Below are 6,035 nucleotides of genomic sequence, written 5' to 3' on the forward strand. Positions count from 1 at the left end.
TAACAAAAATGACATGGTATTGGCACCCAAACAGGCACGTAGACCAGTGGTGCAGAATAGAGGACATAAATACAGTTATCCCATATTAGACAAAGGTGGTGAAACATTCATTGGAGAAAAGACAGCCTCTTCAACAAATGGTGCTAGGAAACTGGAAATCCATATGCAACAAAATGAAATTAAACCCCAACCTCTCATCCTGCAGAAAACTCAACTCAAAATGAATCAACAATGAGGCAATAGACCAGAGACCCTCTGCCTGACAGAAGAAAAAGCAGGCCCAAATCTACATCATGTTGGCTTCCTTAAAGCACAAGAAGTAAAATCAAGAATCAGCAAATGGGATGGAATCAAACTAAAAAGTTTCTTCTCAGCAAAGGAAATAATGAATACTGAAGAGAGAAGAGAGAGAATCTTTGCTACCCATAACTCAAAGCACTAATGTCCAGAATATATAAGGAACTCAACAACAACAACAAAACTCAATAAATGGGCAAAGGAACTGAACAGACACGAAACAGAAGAAGAAATATAATTGGTCAACAAATACATGAAAACATGTTCAACATCTCTAGCAATTAGAAAGATGTAAATCAAAACTACTCTAAGATTTCATTTCACTCCAGTCAGAATGGCAATTATTGAGAATACAAGCAACAATAAATGTTGGTGAGGATGTGGGGAAAAAGAAACACTCATACATTGCTTTTGGGACTGCAAATTGGTGCAGTTACTCTAGAACATAGTATGAGATTCCTTGTAAAATTTGAAATGGAACCACCATTTGACCCAGTTATCCCACTCCTTGATTTATACCCAAAGGACTTAAAATTGGCATACTGCTGTGACACAGCAAGATCAATGTTTATAACAGCTCAATTCACAATAGTCTAACTATGGAACCAACCTAAGTACCATTCAACAGATGAATAGATAAACAAAATGTGGTATATATACACAATGGAATATTACTCAGCCTTAAAGAAGAATGAAGTTATGGCATTTGACAGTAAATGGATGGAACTGGAGTCTACCATGCTACGTGAAATAAGCCAATCCCCCAAACCAAAGGCGGAATATTCTCTCTGGATGCCGACTTACAATAAGGTGGGGGGGGTAGGGAAGAATAGAAGTACTCTGGACAAAAGGGAATGAAGGGAAATAAGGAGTGATGAGAATAGGAAAGATAGTAGAAAGAACTGGACATAACTTTCCTACATGCATGTATGAATGCACGACCGTTGTAACTCCACATCACGTACAACCAGAAGAATGGGAAGTTACACTCCATATTTGTTCAATATGTCAATGTACAGTCTACAGTCATGTATAACTAATAAGAACAAATAAAAAATGAAATGATGTTGGAAAAAAGTTAAAAATATTTATATGGATATGCATTTCCCACTTAAAAAAAAGACTGGGGTTAGGGGAACATAGTCCACTTGGGTTTGCCGATGAGCCTAACCCAAAGGACAGGAGCTCATGTGACAACTTTGAGCAAGGTGCCCTCTGTACTTGACCCTCCACAGAGACTGGGAGAGAGGGGTGCCATATTCTTTGTGAGGTCAGGGCTGGGCGGGTGATAAAACTGGCGAGCGGGTTTTCAAACAGATTTGCCTCTCAAAGGAACAAGTGCAGTGACAAGTTTGTTTAGAGCATGGCCTTTGGATTCCTGGGTTGTGTGGGCAGGCTGGCGAGGAGAGGCAAGGCTCCCTGCGGTCTGCAGCCTCTGCAGGTGGCCCTGTCCTCCGCAGCTCCTGTGGGCAGGTCAGGTAACCGCACTGCTGCATCCCTGTGGGGTGACAAGGCGAGACCCGGGGTGTGACAGCGCTGCTTCAGGGCACAGCATTTCTTGTCTTGAATCGGCAGCAATCCTCGGGGCTGGTCCTGGGGTGGGAGGTGGTGGGAGGTGGGCTGCTGTGTCCCATGTGGGGCCCCAGCTCTGTGACCTGCTGCTCTGGGACCAGCCACTCTGTGGGGAGCTGCACATCTCAGATGTGGTGGCTCTTTGGTCTCTTAAATCAGACAAGCCGCAGGGAAGCAGGACCAGAGAAATTTCCCACCGTAACTTCCAGAAGGAAGGAGACAACTGGACTGGCGACGGTGACAAAAAGGGCCACTCGGAAGTCACTCACATGAACTCCCTGCAGCTTAGCCAGCCCACCTCGATTAGGAAGGATTCGCCCTTCTCTGTTTTCCACACCATCACCACGTCTTTCTTAGTGTAATAAGATGTGGCAGGCTGTCATCCAGAGGGAGACGTGTTTGCTGTTGACGTCTCCTTGTCCCAGGCTCCTTCTCCTGCACGGACGGACAGCTGTTCCTTCACCCCCGGATGGGGAGCCAACTGGCTCCATGGAGAGGGACTGGGCGGCAGATCTGTGGGGCGCGGAGGTGACCTGGTTCCCACAGGAGAAGTCCCCAGCGTTGCCGGAGCTGTCTCCCTCATTCCCTGGGATGCAGACCCGGAGACAAGAGGCACGGGTGGGGACTTCTCTGGTGTGGTGCCACCGTGGGTCTCCTGATGGTGGAGCGGGAGGGACACTCTGGGAGGGCCAGCCACCAGGCTGCCTAGATGGCTGGTGTGTCCACCGGAGGAGCTGGGCTTTCCCGGGGACAATCTGCTCCCTCCTGCCTCCTGTGTGCGAAGAACAGACTCCTGGGTTCACAGACTCCAAGGTTTGGAACTGGTGGTGTGGAGGCCTCCAGAAGGCCCAGGGCCACCCCTGGTGAGCCCAGGGGCGGTTCCTTTGCGGGTGATTCTATACAAACTTATATGGCTGACGGCCTGCCCAGGAGGCGCCCTCACCGCCTTCTTCTAAGTCCAGCTCCTCTACAGCAGTGAGCATGGACTATCGGTCAACAGGTTCACAGAGGGCAGCTCTGAAGGAACTAGCAGGGCCCCCCCACACTCAGCCCTGTCCTCCCAGGGGCGACTCGGCACTGTCCCTGGTTCTGACCCTGTTCTCATCTCCTCCAGTTCCCAGCGTCGCTTACCACGTTCTTAGAGCAGGAGTCCATAGCTACGCAGGGGCCGCCGCTGTTTACCCCTCCTCCATGTTAATTCCCCGTGTGATTTTGGAAATCAGTAGTCACCCCTGACATTAAAAAGATAACAAGGATGATTTCAAGTGGACGTGAGGGTAGCAGAACTGTACGTAGCGATGCCACTTAACTGGGTAGCTGCAGCCTCCTGGGGCGAAGGTGGCCTGAGCCAGGAGAGAGGGGAGTGTGGGGTGAGATGGGGGCGGGTGAGAGGGGACAGGACTTGCTTCTTGCCTAGCTGAGGTTATGGGGAGGAGCTGAGCCCTCCCTCCTCGGGGGCATGGGACAACCATCTGCCACCACAGGAGACCTTAGAGGAGAAACTGGGAATGTTTGGATTTTGACACTGATTCAGAGTGCCCTAGAAACTCCCCGGTGGAAAGGTCCTGCTCTTCTTGGGTGTGCCTCTGCCATGTAGGGGTGAGGCCTGGCAGGGGTGTGGACGGGGCCTGAGTCACCAGGAGGATCCCCTCCTTGGCGGCTGGTTGCAGGAGGCATTTCCAGGTCCGTGGAGGGATAATAGAAAGGAGCTCAAGTATTAAGATTCAGCGAAACTCAGGATGGTTAAAGAACACCCTTCATCCTGAGGTCAAGGTCATCTAAGACCTGTTATAAAAACGCCTGGGTAAGCAGGAGTCTGCTGACCTCACTTTGGCCTCCGGGTCTGGAAACCCGTTGTCACACAGGACTCGCCACGCGCTCAGCAGCGCTCCATCTTAATACAGCCGGTGGCCAGCTGAGTTCTGCTCCCCAGCCCTGGCTTCCTCCAGCCTGTGGCCCTCTCGGTTCTCCCAGGCCAGCAGCTGAGGGTCAACTGGACTGTCCTCCTAGGCACAGGGCCCCAGTCTTCCTGCTGGCCAGCCTCTGCCGCCGCTCACTGCTCCCCTTGCGTCTGCTGCCTCTGTCCAGCCTGTGGCCTCTTTTGTACCCAACCCACCTTCCTGTTTCATTAGTGTCCTGCACCACTGTCATGGTCTAACTGAAGTCTCTTGGCTCACCTAAGGCCCACCCAGCCCAGCACTCGGGGACTCTGCTGCTGGCCTCCCCCGACACCGGCACCCACCCTCTCACCTCCTTCCTGATGTCCCTCAACCTGCAGGCCGACTTTCTGGTCAGCAGAGCCCTGCCCTGGTTGCCTCCTCACCCTAGGAACTCCCCAGACCAGGTCCTTGATGCTGGCTGCCCTGTCACCCCATCTCAGGGGTCATCTCCTGGCCGAAGCTGCACCCCCAGCCTGCTCCTGGCTGGGTGTCACTGGCACTTGTTCTCCATGGCTCCTGAGGATACCTGGGGTCATGCCTCTGTGGCTGCTTCCTTCCTGTTCCTCGTCTCCCTCTAAGGCTCAGAGAAGCAGGGGTCGGGGCGGTTCTGGTCACTGCGGGATCTCCAGTGCCATGCAGCCCTGGGTTACAGCCAGGACTCAGAGCTCCTGGGATCAATAAGCAAGAGGAATGGGAACGAGGTGGCCCGGGCCTGGGGCAGAGGGTTCCAGTTTTGCCACGTGTTGGCATCAAAGTCTCCCCAAAGTCTTCAGTGTGTAAAATGGGGTGTGCACTCTCACTTGGCAGACTCTGGGTGCTTCATTAATGGAAGTTTTCATCATTAAAGATATGATTTTGTTTAGGTTTAGTGGTGCCTTGCACAGGCTAGGCAAGCACCCCGCCACTGAGCTGCCTCCCAGCCCCAAATGCGATCTTTTGAAAAGTCTTTTATGCTATCAGTGGAGCCAATGACACAAATGTGACAAAGATGTCATAGTGCACACTCAGGTAGAATTCACATGTATTCTTGTGATTAAGTCTCACATAACTCATGTCTGTGACGTCTGTGGGAGGTTTGTCACTGTGTGCTGACCATGGCACGTCATCAGACGCATCGAGATGTGCGCATATGTATATCATAGGTACTCTGTGATATACAACCAACCCATGGATTGATTAAATGGTATTAAAAATGACTATTTTCTAGATATAATGTTACACAAGAAAATCACTGACCAAAAAAGAAAAAAAAATAGACTTGATCCTTGTTCTCAGGGAGCTTATATCTCTACTGGGGGCAGCCACCAGAAAGAGAATCATAACATGATAAGTGATAAAGTAATAGCTCAGGATGCCCGGGCACCTGCAAGAGGGGTCCTGCTTAAGGCTGCTCTGAGGAGGCGGCCTTTCCAGTGGGGGTGGACGGTGAGCAGGAGCAGCCAGGCAGGGGAGGGCCAGCAGGAGGGAGGGAGTGCTGCATGCCCAGAGGCTAGGGTCTCTGGGGACAGGTGGCAGGGGAGGGAAGACCAGGCCGGAGGGCACGCCTGGACTGGGGGCTGCAGTCAGGGGCTTAGGCTTTTTCCTATAGGAAACTGAGGTTAGAGGTGCAGGAGTGAGGTGAGAGTACATTCCTGGAGTGGAGAGATTACATCCATCATCCCCATCCCTGCATCCAGCGGTTAATTCTGGCATCAAAGGCGATTACTGCAGCCCCCAGTCCAGGCGTGCCCTCCGGCCTGGTCCTCCCTCCTCTTTGAAGACCTAGTTTTGCACTGGCTAGTTAGCTCCTGGTACCACTGCCTCGGGCATTTCAGCATTTCCCAACGATGCAGGTGTCCCTGGTCATCTTGGTCGTAGGTCACCTCTAAGTGAGGCTCTGAGATGCCATCTCAGTGAGTCTGCTCTTCTTTGGACTTTTGGACAGAATTCCCAGTCTTCACATTCACAATTTCTTCTTGGAGGTTGATACAAGCAGTTCTGTGACTCTTGATTCTAATAAACTTCTGCGCAGGACTCAGTCTTACAGAGTTGAACTTTATACACCACAGTAGAAATTCCTTTTCTGGAAAGTTTAAATATGGCTTATTAAGAAGAGCAGATAGCCTAGCCATTAAATACAGCTGTCTTCTCCTAACGGTAACAATGTTCCAGCACTTGCCTCAGTATCAGAATGTTAACCCTCAACCTTGCCGACACTGTTCATCACATAGAATACATGGCCCTCAA

This window comes from Ictidomys tridecemlineatus, chromosome 13, assembly GCF_052094955.1.
Source record: "Ictidomys tridecemlineatus isolate mIctTri1 chromosome 13, mIctTri1.hap1, whole genome shotgun sequence".
Taxonomy (NCBI): domain Eukaryota; kingdom Metazoa; phylum Chordata; class Mammalia; order Rodentia; family Sciuridae; genus Ictidomys; species Ictidomys tridecemlineatus.